The 15015-nt window shown below is 41.9% G+C and overlaps 1 long non-coding RNA gene across 2 annotated transcripts in view; it reads right to left on the reverse strand.

Moving 5' to 3' along the window:
* The window catches only part of LOC137210483 (uncharacterized), a 223411-nt gene that overhangs the window by 20503 nt on the left and 187893 nt on the right, over positions 1-15015 (reverse strand). The window contains exons 3-5 of one of the 2 annotated variants that reach the window (XR_010936569.1): positions 6067-6219; positions 3551-3744; positions 2632-2737 (exon numbers count right to left, since the gene is read on the reverse strand). This is a non-coding gene — a long non-coding RNA (uncharacterized lncRNA). Of the gene's footprint in view, positions 1-2631; positions 2738-3550; positions 6220-15015 lie in introns of both variants that reach the window. The other variant, XR_010936568.1, reaches the window with a different exon arrangement.

Here is a 15015-nt window from a genome sequence, read left to right on the forward strand (position 1 = left end):
TGCCTTGCTCTGCCTGATACAGTTAAGGAATTATGCCCTCGTCTTAGATTTTGACTTATTGTCTCCTGTACTGACCACGTGTGTTGACTTTTCCTTTTTATGCATGTTCCAAAAGGAAAGATATTATCTCAAAGTAATGCCACTTAAACACAAGAGAATGTATTATTTTTAGTTTGAAGGATAACTTTATGACTGGCTACTATGACAGTCAGCTGAGAGTAAGGCCTCAGACGCTGCTCAGTCAGGGGCTTGCATCTCCCCGAGCACCCTACCTCTGACGCTGCAATACAATTAGCGTGAATCTATTATTCATCCCCCAGGATATAGTCAAGAAAGGGAGTCTAAGGCTTCTGTTAATCCAACCTGATTCTTTGTGTGGGTAATTTCCACAGTTCTCTTGCAAGTGGCTTTTTTTGCTCAACATCATATAATGCAACTCATCTTTGCTGATATGCATAGTGGTGATCTGTTCTGTTTCACTGCTACATGGTATTCCATTGTAAAAGTGTACCACATTTAATTAATCCATTTATAGCCATTGCATATCAGGTTTTTCTAATTTTCTTCTGTTTTTTTTTTATCTGCTTATCCATTCATATATTCAACAGATAGTCATTAAGGGCCTATCCAGTGACAAGCAATGTTCTAGGCACTTTGGAAACAAGAGTAAACCAATGCAGCAGTGTCCTTAAGGAGCTTACATTCTCGAGTAAAGAAGCAAACAAAAATAAATGTGAATACACAGTGTGTCAGATGTGGGAAAAAAAATAAAGTGGGACGAGGGGAATAAGGATTGTTGCAGTTGGAGAACACAGTGTAGTCATGTATTACGTAGCATAGTCAGGGAAATCTCCATTGATAAGGTGAACTTTTGTATAGAGACCTAAAATCTGGTGCTCTCTGGAGAAGACGTTATCCAAACAGGATGCAAAGGCCTTAAGTAAGTAGGATTTTGGACCATCTGAGGCACAGTAAGTGGGCCATGGTGCCTGGATCAGGGTGAGTGAGGAAGAGTGGAGAAAATGAGATCAAAAATGTTACAGGGAAGCTAAGACAGGTAGGGCTTAGTGGCCCAAGATAAAGATCTTTGCTTTTGCTCTAAGTGGGATGGGAAGTCCTTGGGGAGATGTGATGAAAAAGAGTGGCATGATACGAATTATTTTTTAATAGAGTCACTCTGGCTGCTGTGTTGAGTGTGAACATTAAAAAAGCCAGGGATGAATCAAGGAGTCTGGCTGGGGGGTATTGTGAGAATCAACTTCAAGAATGATGGTAACTTGTACCACTGTAGTGAGAAGTAATGCAGTTATAGAAATACAGTAGTACACTGATATATTAGCAGGTTTGATTTTTCATACCTCCCTGTGTCCATGCTGACACTGACTTTGGACTTTATATTTGACTTATTTTGGCCAACAGGACAGTATCAGATTGAGATAAACAGGAGACTGAAAAACTGCGTATGTATTTCTGCTTTCTGGTCACCGTAATATCAACATGCCTGGACAAGCCTGCTTGAGGGATGTGAGAGACGTGTTGAAGAATTAAATCGTTGAAGCCCAAGCCAGATGACCACAAACACATGAAATGAAATAAGCCAAGCCAGGTCCAAATCATCAAAACTGCTCTGTTCATCTGCAGGCTTCTCAAAAATAGTAAATCATGATGGTATTAAGGTTTGGAGTAGTTTGTTATGCAGCATTAGCTAACTGATATAATGCATAGAAAGAGCAGATGTGTTGGTGGGAATCTTTTCTGTTTACTTCTATTTGTTCATAGGTATAAAAAATAAGGACAGTGACTGAGAGTGAGGATTAGGAATGGCTTTTGAGGAGGTTTTCGAGTGAGAAGATCTAAATTATTTATCTAGAAGAATGAGAGAGAAAACAAACAGCAGAATTCAGTAGAATAACGTATACTAAGATCCCAGTTGGGGTTAATGCTTAAAACTGTAAAGGGAGACAGGGCATTATGCCTGTGTGTTTTTCTTCAGACATACTGAGCTGCATGAGATAGGAGGCAAAGACTCGGATTTAGCCAGGCTTATTTTAGTTTTGTTTTGGAAAAAGAAGGAGATGGTGTCAGGAGTCAGCACACATTTTCTGTAAAAGGAGATACAGGAAATGTTTTAAGTCTTGTGTGCCAGAGACTCTCTGTAGTGACTACTGAACTCTGCCATTGCAGCATGGAAACAGCCACAGGCAATACATGAACAAATGGTATGGCTCTGTGTTTCCAATAAAACTTTATTTACAAAACACATGACCAGCCCCAGGTCTAAAGACTTGAGGGTATTCAGAAGGGAGTGATTATAAACTCAGTCCCTCTAATCAAATTGGGAAAAGAGGAGATTATTGAAGACATAAAGAATGAACACTCTTACACACATCGATTGGTGTAAATGTGTGTGTGTCGAAATGTTACTCACCTCGTTAACACTACTGGGTAATGGCAACTTGTTTTCCTTACTATCTACACCATTTTATCCTTCCAGTGGCATATTAGGAAAACTCTAGTTTCCTCACATCCTTGTCAACAGTTAATATTTATAGATTTCTCTCTCTCTCTGCTAATTTTGGGATTATAAATGGTATCATATTGTCATTTTAATACAACATTTTCTTGGCTCACCATGTTTTCTGGAATCCCAGAACTGCCATCTTGTTCACTCTGTGGAATGGATGGACGTACAGAGAAGCTCCACACGTGTGCCAGGCCTCTGCTCACTGATAGACCCCTGTAAGAGATAGACACATGGCTGAACCCAATGCACATGTCCAGGCCTGTTCTAGGCCCTGGCCAACCCTGAACAAGATAGGAAGTACTTTGTGGCTTGAGGCAAATTATTTGATGGAATCTAGAATTGAGTCATTGAGCTCAATGCATTACTTATCGGGAGACTTCAACATCATCTTAGGCAGCACCATGGTTCTACTTATAGTTATGGAAAGTGGCTCCTTCTGGAACTCATATTTCTCAGTATTAATAAAAATATGAAACCCCCTGATGACTTGGATCTGCCCTTTATAGCATCTAGTTGCAGACGGGCTTACGGAGATGGTCTCAAGGCTAGCATGTCTCATAGACAGAAACCAATGAGTATTTTATTTTGTCTCTAATGCAAACTTCATGTGGCGAGCACTTTTAACAGTTACAGTATTACAAAAATAACTGCCCATTCTCAAAAAATTTAAAAACAAAGAAAATGACAAAAAATAAAATCAATGCATTCTGAGTTCCACCACACAGCAATGTTAATGTTTGATCATCCTGTGCATGGGTATCTTCGGGGTCACAAGCGCAAACCACTCCCAGGATATATTACCTAAGATGTAGATGTCACTGTACTTTACACAGGGAGCATCTGCAACATGTAGTTCCTTAACCCCTTTCTTGTTATTTGTAAGACTTGGTGACACCTGGCTTGAGGTTCATTAGATAGTACCATCCCCTGTCCAAATGGTGGAGTTTCAGGGTCCCTCATAGAAATGATGAAAGAATGCATGGCTTCTGGAAAGACCCAGGAGGGATTCCTGCACTTGTCACTTACCAGCCGTGTCATAGTACGCTAGAAAGTCATTGGCTGAGATGTGTTGATATCATGCTATGTGCTGGTAATTGTTCTCAGTATCTTTGTGTTATTGCCTGTAATTCTCACAAGGCAATAAAGTCTCAATAACGTCTCCATTTTACATAGGAACATATTGAGGCACTGCGTAACACACCTTGTCTCAATTCCATTACCTGCAAAACAGGGTATATTAGTCAGGGTTCTCCAGAGAAACAGAGCCAATAGGATATAAAGAGAGAGAGAGAGAGAGATAAGAGAAGATTTATTATGGGGACTGCCTCATATAGTTACAGAGGCTAAGTCCCACAGTCTGCCACCTGTGAGCTGGAGACCCAGGAAACCAGGGACGTCATTCAGTCCAGGTCCAAAGGCTCAGGAAACTGGACCTCTGATAACTGATAAGTGAGGGCAGGAGAAGACAGAAGTCCCAGATCAAGAAGAGAGCAGCTGAATTTGCCCTTCCTCTGTCTCTTTGCTCTATTTGGGTCCTCAATGGCTTGGGTGACGCTCACCCACCTTGGGGAGGGTGATCTTTGCTCAGTCTACCAATTCAGATGCAAATGCTAATCTCTTCTGGAGACATATCCTCACAGACACACCAAGAAAGAATGTTTTAACAGCTATCCGGGTATCCCTTAGCCCTGTCAAGTGGACACACAAAATTAACCATCACGCAGGGCACCAAGATCTTCCGAAAACTGAGGATAATATACAGTAATTAAGTCTAAACCACCAGGCAATGTCTCTGGCTCACAGCACATACTCAGGAACTATTCATTCCTTTCCTCCTTCTGTGGAGGAATCAGGCCTTCACAACTGATCCCTCTATTATTGGTACAACCTTCCAACTCAAAAAACAAAAAAATTAAATAGAATTGCCCATGAGAAGAGAAGAGGAGAAATAAAGGTAACATATTCATTGTTCTCACAACCCTTTGATGCGATAGACAGGGACTCTTGCAGAAGTGATGCTCTTGCAGCGAGTGGGTCTGTCTGAGCCTGGCCATCCGCATTCACCAACCTCACCCTAGTCAAGCAGAAGACCCCAACAGTACTTGCCATGAAAATACAATCTTCCTAAAATAATGCAAAAGACAGAAGAGGTTTGAATGGGACACATGTCTGCAGCTGAGTGGTCCCAGAAGTGCACCCTGGACAAGGACTTGAGTGCATTGCATTTAGGTGGGAAGAGTTCTCAGGAAGCGCCATAAATGAATGGGGAATTGAGGTGAGGATGGAAGGCACACAGTGGATCATACACTCATGAGCAAGACACTGCTGCAAGCACGTCGGGGGGTCCATACCATCGAGGACTTAGAAAGACTGGACCCACTGCTGAGTTATCTCACCCAAAGGTAAGGATACTGGGTGTGTATCCACCACTCCTGTCTGTCACTGGTTGAGGGTTTTTCTCAGGGGAGTTGCTCCCCAGCATCCTGACTGCCTCTGCTCTGCAGTTCTGACCAGGAAAGGACTCAGCTAAAGAGTCCCAGGTATTTGCAGCAGAAGGGCCTCAGGGTAAGGAAATGGTGAGTGTTGAAGGAAAAGGGACCAGACAGCAACAGCCGCTGCTGCAAATAAATGAGGCGACAAGTGAGTTTAATACAGCAAGACATAAACTGCATCCAGGACTAGCCTCACCACAGTTGCATTATAAATATTATTACCAAAACGCACGTTAAAACAAACAAACAAAACACTTCAGCAGGTAGGTGGGGGGACGAAGAACAATTGTTAAACTGGGGGACATGACAACTCGTTGGAACAACTCAACTGGGCTTTCTTTCCTGAAGCTTTTTAAAAACTATGCAGTAGGGAGGTGGTTTTTTTTTTTTGCAGTGAAGGAACTTCGCCAAATGACCTCTCTAGCTTCCTATGGGAAGAGCATCTGAAATGTTGAATAAAGTAAACAAAGTGTGCTTTGTATGCATACAGAAGGTACTAAAAAGGAGCAATAAATCCAAGTCCCTCATTTTTTTATCCACTGCATTAGTTTTTAATGTCATGTATTTAATCGCAAGTTTATGCTATAGTATCATTTTGAATAATGGTTTCCATAACCCAGCTCTCAATGCCTTTGCTCTTCTGATTTCAAACCCTACACTCAGTCGCTCTGTCCTTGGGAGGGTTTACTTGGTTACCTGTCTGGACGCAAAGGTCCCCCATGAGGTTTTTGATTACCCAAGTTCTACTTTTGGTAAGACAAAGTGTTTTTCCCTCTTTTCTATTTTTTAAATTTTTCTTTTCTTTTCTATTTTTAACTGTTGTTAAAAAAAATAAACACATAAATAAAATTGACCATCTTCACCACTTCTACGTGCACTGTTCAGTCGGGTTAAGTGCATTCACACAGTTGTGCAGCCATCACCAACTTCCATCCACAGAACTTTTTTATCTCAGCGCTGGCTCCAGTAAGTCGTGTGCCTGGCTCTGAAACACAGCTCCTCTAGCCCAGAGCCGTAATAGCTCCAGGCGTTGCTAGCCCAGTGACAAACCTGCCGTCAATAATTCAAGTAGCCGGAGAAGCTGAGTGTCTTGCTGTTTTGCACAAACCCTGCTCCTTCGACCCTCTGCGGGCTGGTCGGGGCAACCGCTTGCCCATCAGGGGGGAAGCAGACAGTCTTAAACCCAGAATAGCGTCTTCTCTCCTGCAAGAAAGAAGTAAAAATAAACACTGTCAACGGTAGATGACATCAGATCACACTGGAACATTATCCAAAGGTCAGAAGGTGGAGTCAAATGTCAAAATACTGGGAGGAAAGATTGCTTTTCTGATGCGGACATCTGTGGTCTCCCCTGGTACCTAATACGCGACCAAACACTTGATTGCTGTAAAGAAGATCATGACTTCAGGAAAATCTTTGGCTGCATCTCTCGACATTGTTTTTTTTTCTTGCTCTGTTTTATAACAGAAGAAATGGGAAATAGGTTCCATGTTTTTAAAATGAAACTAATCTTTGGGTAGTGGTTAAAATAGCTGCTTTCACCATTAATAAGAAGTGGCTGTCTGAAATGTTGTCTAATTACATTTTATACATTTTTATTGGAAGAATAAAGCGAGGCAAAAGAATATAGAGGTAGGGAGGTGTAAGAGGTACAAACGACTGTGTATAAAATAAGCTACAAGGATACATTGTACCACATGGGGAATATAGCCAATATTTTATAATAACTATAAATGGAGTATAACCTTTAAAAATTGTGAATCACTATATTGTATACCTGTAACTTGTATAATATTGTACATCAACTATACTTCAATTTTAAAAAGTTTAGAGGGGACTTCCCTGGTGGTGCAGTGGTTGAGAGTCCGCCTGCCAATGCAGGGGACGCGGGTTCATGCCCCGGTCCGGGAAGATCCCACATGCCGCGGAGCGGCTGGGCCCGTGAGCCATGGCCGCTGAGCCTGCGCGTCCGGAGCCTGTGCTCCGCAACGGGAGGGGCCACAACAGTGAGAGGCCTGCGTACCGCAAAAAAAAAAAAAAAAAAAAAAAAAAGTTTAGGGGAATAGTAATAGTCTATTTCTAGAACAATAAAAATAAAACAACTGTGTGTATAACACGTGGTTTTGACGGGCATCCAGCTCCTTTCCTCAGTGTAGATCACGTAATGATTCTTTACTCCATACAACCTGTAATTAACCTGAATTCTACAGGATAAAATATTGAAGTCATGGTTTGTAGTCTCTTGAATCTTCTCAAATTTTTATTGTATTTCCACCCCCTAGGCAAAAATCCCAATTCTTGAACAATCTTCAGAATACAACATATAAGACTTTAAAAACATCTGACTTCAATATAGCATTCTAGACTTAGCTTCCAAAATACCTTCCCCATCCCCTTACCCTTCCCTATTTGATGCCCCGGGAGCAGGAAACGTGTCTGCAGCCAGGCCGTGTCGGGCTCCCTGGCATCTTCACTCACACTTGGACTGGAACATCTGGGGCTCCTCGGGCCTCTCTTTGTCTCTGCCTCTCTCTGTCTCTCTCTCTCTCTCCCCCTCTCTGGTCTCTCTACAAGGTTGTTAAGCTTGCGGTTTGGCTTTTCCCAACCCAGTCTCAGATGTCACATGGTGTCACTTCTGCCACATTCTATTAGCCAAGGAAACCCCCAAGCCTGCCTAGGTTTACGGGGAGGGACAGAGATGCCTCTTAATGGATGGTGTGTCCAAGAATGTGTGAACATGTTTTAAAGCCACCACGTATGATTACCCATTGACTGAATACCTTCTATGCCCTGAAGCTGCACCTAACCTTATAAGGATCTTTTTAGCAATCCTCTTAGCAATCTCATTGCAATGACTGTTTACCTGTTTTATAGAGGAAAATTAAGATGCAGAGCAGTTACATAAATTCACAGAGCTAGGAAGTGGTCAAACCAGGCCCATCTCCGGATTCTTGGCTACATGCCTGCAATCTCACCACACCTAGCACATTGTGGGTTCTGAATGCATATCCGGTCAATGAATGAACGAACATTGGATTCCAAATCCTTTAAACATTCTATACTAACACATCTTAAATAGCACAAATTTTTGTCCTGGGCTCTAGACCCTGTTTTCATATTTCCAGTTGCTGGCCTGGATCATTTGTTTCTTTATTTATATGAGTATATCTCTAGCTTGGATCTATTTTAGACTTACTATCCTCCAGACCCTCTGCCAGGAGCTATGGAGAAGCAGCGGACGAGCCCAGCACAGTCCCTGTCACCAGAGAGTTTACATTGTAAAAAGAAGATGACATTTTAATAGACAACTTAATGGATTAATGAATTATAGGTGTGACAAATATCACAAAGGATAATCTTGGGGTTGTGATCTAAATAGAATTGTTCTCCTCCAATTATGACACGGTTACCGGGAGTTTCATTATTGCTTAGAAAAACAAGCTGGTGCCCCTGGCTGGTCTGATTGAATCATCTTTGCTAATGACACCAGATTCCAGTCAGCTGAGGTTGACCAGATCCCCTGGGCATGAAGTTTGCAGTGCTACCTATGAGTGTCTGCTCTGTAGTTATTAGATTGTGATTATAGTGTTGTGGTGAATCAATTTAATTGATCATTGGTCAAAGCACAATTTCTCAACCTTGGCACCAGTGACATTGGGGCAGGATAATTCTTTGTTGTAGAGTCTGTCCTGTGCATTGGAGGATGTTCAGGACGTCCTACACCTCTACATACTGTATGCCAATATCACCACCCACCAGTGGTGACAATCGGAAATGTCTCCAGGCGCTGTCAAATGTCCTCTGGAAGACTCAACATCCTACGGGGTTGGAGACAGATACCGATACAAACCCAAGGACTTCTGTTTCCTTAACCTCCCAAGTCTCAGTGATAGCATCCATAAAATGGGCATATGCATAATGATTTCCTCATAAGGTTTTTTTTTAAGAACTTTAATAACTTTTGCTAACATTTGTTAAGTACTCATTATAATCTTGGTACTACATTCAGGGTTTCTGCACATTAATTCACTGAACCCCACAGAAATCCCATATGGTAAGTATGATTCTTTGTCTCCATTTTATACATGAGGAAAGTGAGAGAGTAACCCTCTGGTCTATGGTCTGTGAAGTGCTTTCTGGAAAGGATACACTATTTTTAGCCACAATATGTGCCATTACTAGCTTTTTCCAAATGTCTATTGCTTGCCTGACAGATATATCCACAAGAGTTATAAGAGGATTTTTGAGAGATAAAATAACAGGTTAATGGGAAAGTTCAAAATTACAGGATATGCTCTCTGTTCCTGGCATCATGTCAAGTGAGGGGAATCCAGAGATGAACAAGGCTCATGCCCTGTCCTCCAGCTTGTCAACGTTCCCCCGATCTCTCTAATTAAAAGGCTCAAGCTCTCTCTGCTGCACTGCAGAGGTCCTCTGGGGGCCTGGACACCAGCAGGATCACGTGTCCTGAAGCTGGTCGGTCAGAAGCAATCCGGGAACGCACCCGACCACCCAGTGACATGCTGACGGTCCAGTCTTGAGAAAGGGTTGGAAGAAAAGGAGTCTGGAGGCAAGTAGATCAGCTCAAAGACCTATTACAGAACCTCTGAGGGGAGAGGAAGCCTCGATCAGGGCACCAATCGTGGGAATGCCAAGCAGAGGATCTTACAACCCATGTGATTTGGCAAGTGAAATAGTTTTAGTCAGTTTCATCATCAACAAAATCATGATGACAGTACTGATTCATCCAGATACCATAAAGATTAACAGGACCAAATCAGATAACGCATGTAACACAGGACAATGACGAATTCCTCAATCAATTTCAGCCACTATTATAACTACTGTAAAGCAATGAGCACAGAGTAGGTCTGAAAAACTAGTAGCTTTTCTTGCCCAACGCCCTTTTCTAATGTTTCCAATCTCTCCCTCACTGCCCTAAGGATAATGTTGTTACAAACACTGACCTAATAAATGTGCACAGAAACCTCTTTTCATACACTGAAGCAACGCAAAGCAAAACAAAACCCTAAAAGGCAAAGCAATTCTCTTTCGCGTTTTGCAAGTTCCACTGGGGTTTCCTTTCCAAATGAAGATATTCTATTTCTATTCCAGGAAATAAAGGTATTAAAAATAAGAAAGTTCCCCTTAACATTCACTATTCAGTAGCTCCGCAGTTTGGCCTTTTTATTTTCTCAGTTTCCCATATATCATCTGATATATTCACTCTCCTGTGTTCTCTTTCCAAGAATGTGTTGGATACATTTAAAGAGGGAAAAAATAGCCACTCAAATCAAAGCATCCGAATCTAATAAACATTGTTTCTTCAGTTTATTCTTTCAGCAAATAATCATCGTCTACCTACTCTGTGCTGGGCATGTTCTGGGCACTCAGCAAGCACAGATTGTTTTAAAAAAATTCTCTGCTCTCATAGAGTTCCTACTTGAGTAGGAGGGGGACACAAGGAAACAAATAAGTAATACCATTTCAGCTAATACTTAGATCTATTCATACCCTGAAGCTGATGGCAGAGACTGATGGGAGGCGGGTGCTTCCTAAGATAGGGGGAGCGCAGGAACGCCTTCTCTGCAGAAGTGGTCTTTGCGTTTAAACTTAATGACCTCGGAAAGCACGCCATGGGAAGCTCTGGGAAGGGCAGTTTAGGTAGAGAGAGAGCGGTGAACCCCCCAATGTTAGAACCTATTGGGGGGTCTTTGAAGAACAGCAATCCACAGGTTGCACAAGAATAAGAAAGAACACAGTGGTAGGGGGTGACCCTGGAGACGGGCAGAGGGCAGGTCACATAGCACCTCCTAGGCCATGGTAAGAATGTCAGATTTTTATCCTAAGAGAGACGAATGGGTGATTGAAGAGGAACCATAGAAGGTGCTCAGGGAACAGCTTTATAATGTAAATCCTCGGAATGGCTGATGTGCAGAGAAGAGAATTAACAGGGAACTAGAACAGTGAACCTGAAGGCCTGAGTCCTGTCTCCAAGTATTTCACATGAGCAGCGGGTACTGAAGCTGCGCTAGCAGAGGTGTGTCCGTGTCACGGGTCCCGGGGTGCAGAGAAGGAGCTCCGGCTGAGGGCAGAACTCTTAGAGGAGCAGCGGCTTAAAGGAGTCTCAACATTCATTAGAAAGAAGCCCTGTAGCCAACACAACAGGGCTATCAGAGTGGGCTAATTAATCAAAGGAATCAGTTAAAGAGAATCATAAAAATGAGGCACACACAATTCAAGCATTTTGTATTGACTTAAAACGTAAAAACAGGCCTCGTTTGCCAAGGTTCAGATGTACAACCAAGTCGTTGAACTGAAGAAGGGTCCCTGATGGACTGCAGGTCCCCCTGGTCTTTTCTGCATAAATCCTACTCGCAATGTATATCTTTGATTTCCAATATAAGTTTCTTGAAAGTAGAGGAAAAAGGTAAAGACACTCAGAAAGCAATATGAAGAGACTTCTGGATCTGTTTTTACTTTTTTATCCCCCATTTTTACTGATTTAACCATCATTTTTAAACAACTCACTTTCATCAAATTCTTCCCAAAGCATTTACATTTGTGTTCATAGAAATGACTCTCTTCGTCTTTGCACTCCCATTTCGTCATTTACACGGCAATTAATTCAATGTATAAATACAATAACAAGAACAACTGGCACAAATACAGGGGCTTCTTAAGACGCATAAACTCTCCCCTCGCAGGCAGAGGTACGCAAGCGTACGGAGAGCAGGTGATCAGCTCAGATCTTTCAAGCCTGCTCCACACATCATCAGTGTATTTGAAGAAGAATAGCTAGGTGCTGTTTAACCAGCAAATAATTAAGTAAAGCTCATCTAAGAGACTACTTGGGAAAGAAAGAAGACATTGAAGAGGTTCTATAAGCAGCCTCTCCTTCCACCTAAGTTTCTAACCCCACTTTTGGCTAAAGCCAAAGTAATCAATTTACAATGAATATATGATTTGGAACACATCTGCTACAAATTATTTGATTTTTCCTTTTTTGTTTCAAGGTAATATTGATAGTTCACATTTCTCGATTGCCCGTGGCATCCCAAGCACTGTTCTAACCACCGTGCATGCATTAGCTCATGTTGTCCTCAGAGAACCCCAAGGTAGGTACTGTTACCACGCTCGGTTATGGATGGAATGGGGAGCGGGGCACAGAACGGTAAAATCCAAATCCCTTCAGGGCATCAAGAGTCCTATTTTCTGTTTCCTTTCTTTTTCCTTTGCCTGCACAGCTACAGAACTCTAGAGGAGGGGCGTGGCTAACTTTTTCTGTAAAAGGCCAAATAATGAATATTTTCAGCATTATGGACTATAGCTTCCATCCCAACTATTCTACTCTGCTGTTGTGGTAGGAAAACAGCCCTAGGTAATCCATAAACACATGAGGTAGCTGCCTTCCAATAAAACTTTATTTATAAACAGATGGTGGGTCAAATGTGGACCATGCACCATCAGATACAGGCCCTTGCCCTAAAGAGGATAATTCACTATTTCTTGAGCAAATCATAGTCCTTGGTCAGATAATTCCCTACCCTGCCTTCTGAAGTCAATTCTTGTTCAACTCTTATTCCATTGTTCTACTGTTTATTGTTGTCTTATATTAGTTAAGGTAAACCCTAACATTCTATGACTATCAAAGTAGAAACTTATTTCTTACTCATGTGAAGTCCTAAACGGTTGTTCTGACTAAGGACTAATCTCCTTCAAGTGGTGGTGATTCAGGCACCCAGGTTCTTTCCATCTTGTGGCTCTATCATCTTCAACATGTGGATTCCAGGGTCATCTCAGAAACAGAAAAAGTAAAGGAGACTGTGCACAGGAAGGCTAGGGGTGTGAAGGTCACAGTCACAGCTTCATAAAGGAAATGCCATTTAACAAGCATCTTGAAAGCCAGGTAAGATTTACTCAATGTTGTGGGTAGTGGGTATTCACAGCTATGGTAAGATCATTAGCCAACCTAACACTCTGCACAGGAGTAGAAAGTTCTGGCTGGAGTTTAGAAAACACATGACGAATACTTGGATATTGGAACAACCATGCAGTGGTATATATAGGATCTAAAAGTCAGAGTACAGCTAGTAATCAAAATAGTCAACAATAAATAAATATCAAAGAAGTTTGAACTCTGGTTCAAGACTCTCTGGTCCTGTTAAGGACAAAAGTTGTGTGGAGGAATTCACAGAGGAGGCGATGTGGAAGGTGGATGAGAAGTAAAGAGGGAGGAAGCAGGAAGTTCAGGAAGAGGTCCCAACTACAATGGCATTCATGTTACAATTACCTAAATAACACCTGGTGGGCAACGTGAGTGATGGAGCATTGAACGTGAAGGCTGAAAACTTGAACTTAAGGCTTGGTTCTGACAACAAGCAGTGGTAACCTTGAGTAAATCTCTTCTCCTTTCTGGGATTCAGAGTCTCTGTTTCTCATCGAAGGGAGTCAGGGTACAAGAAGACAGAAGCATCTTCTCCTAGTACTAACATTTAGTGGCTTGATGAAAATTAAATATAAACAAGGAAACATTTAAAATCTCTGCCACCTGTAGTACGGCGGAAGAGTCTAATTACAAAAGCAAGAAGACTCAAAAATGGACTAGAGACTGTAAATGAGAAACTTCTACTCATGATCGACTCCACGTGGCCTGAGACATGTAGCAGCCTCAGAGCAAGAATGAATGTGCCCCTTGAAGCACACCTGTAGGGGCCTCCACTTCCGCTGATAATAATGTTCATTAATTTATTCAACTTGCTTGCACTATTCTTTTCCTATTGTCCGGAATCCAACAAATTATTCTGCCGTCTCACAAGAACTGCTGATAGCAATCGATCCATTCCTTTGTTTACAGAGGCTTGCAATGTCCCAGCTTTAAAATAAAATTAAAATGGAAAAAGAGAGTCCTAAAACAACCCTGCAGCAATCAGGAAGTTAATCATATGCTAGTTTCCACAACATGCTGGAGGCTGAGATTAAAAAGTATCAACAAACCGCCCCCGCAAAGGATCACAGCACACAGGGGCCTCCACTCACCACCAGAAAATTATTCTGGAGTTTCCAGTGGAAGCTAAGCAAACCCTTTTCTTTGTGGCCACTCTCACAAGCATTCCCCACACCACTCAGCCTCGACACTGATGAGTACCTGTGGGCTGCGCTTACACAAAACAGAGCAGTTTGGAAGCCATTTTGATAAATGGTACATCCCTTTCAGGTGTTGTCACTTCTAAGTGACATCTACATTGCCCAGCACGGTTAAGGCATCATTTAAGTTCTAGGAATGTTTTGTCTGATTCGGAAACAGGGAGCCGCTTAAAACGTAGGTATTCAATTCAAGGAAAAAAAAAAAAAAACCCTCTAAATCCATGTTCTATTCAAGTATGGGCCCTACTGCCCTTGACGACATGGTCAATAAATTGGCATGACCAGTAGGAAGACACAGAACCCTAACAGGCCTGTTCCTGACAATGGTTGTCCACCTTCCAATTCGAGCAGGACCAAGACAGGAAGGTAGCCTGGAACTGTGGCCTCTATCTTTTACTTGGTGCTGGCCTCTGATGCTTGATCAGACTTTTTTAGGATAGACAGTATCCCTCAGGTAGTGGTATCACCAGGAACTCTGGAATCACAGAGGGCATGGGTCCCTATCCCAGTTCTGACACCCGTTGGATTTGGAACTCCACGCAAGTTATTTAATTCCTCTACATTGTGATTTTTCTCATCTCTAAAATGAAGAAAAAGAAATACTTTACATTAATGTAGTGCTGTTCTTCAAATGCCCATTCATTTCTTGTCACTCTGATGTTAAATGAGTGAGTGCCCTCAGAAATTAACATTTTATGAATTAAGAAAGTTTACACTAGTTAGGAGAATTCACCAGAATGCAACAGTCAGCTTGTATCAGAGTCTGATTAGAATTCAGGGTATCTAATATTAATATCAATGTTACTATTAATAATTATAATAGCAGATATAAATTGAGTGCTGCATTTTAAA

Source organism: Pseudorca crassidens, chromosome 17, assembly GCF_039906515.1.
Source record: "Pseudorca crassidens isolate mPseCra1 chromosome 17, mPseCra1.hap1, whole genome shotgun sequence".
In the NCBI taxonomy this organism is placed as follows: domain Eukaryota; kingdom Metazoa; phylum Chordata; class Mammalia; order Artiodactyla; family Delphinidae; genus Pseudorca; species Pseudorca crassidens.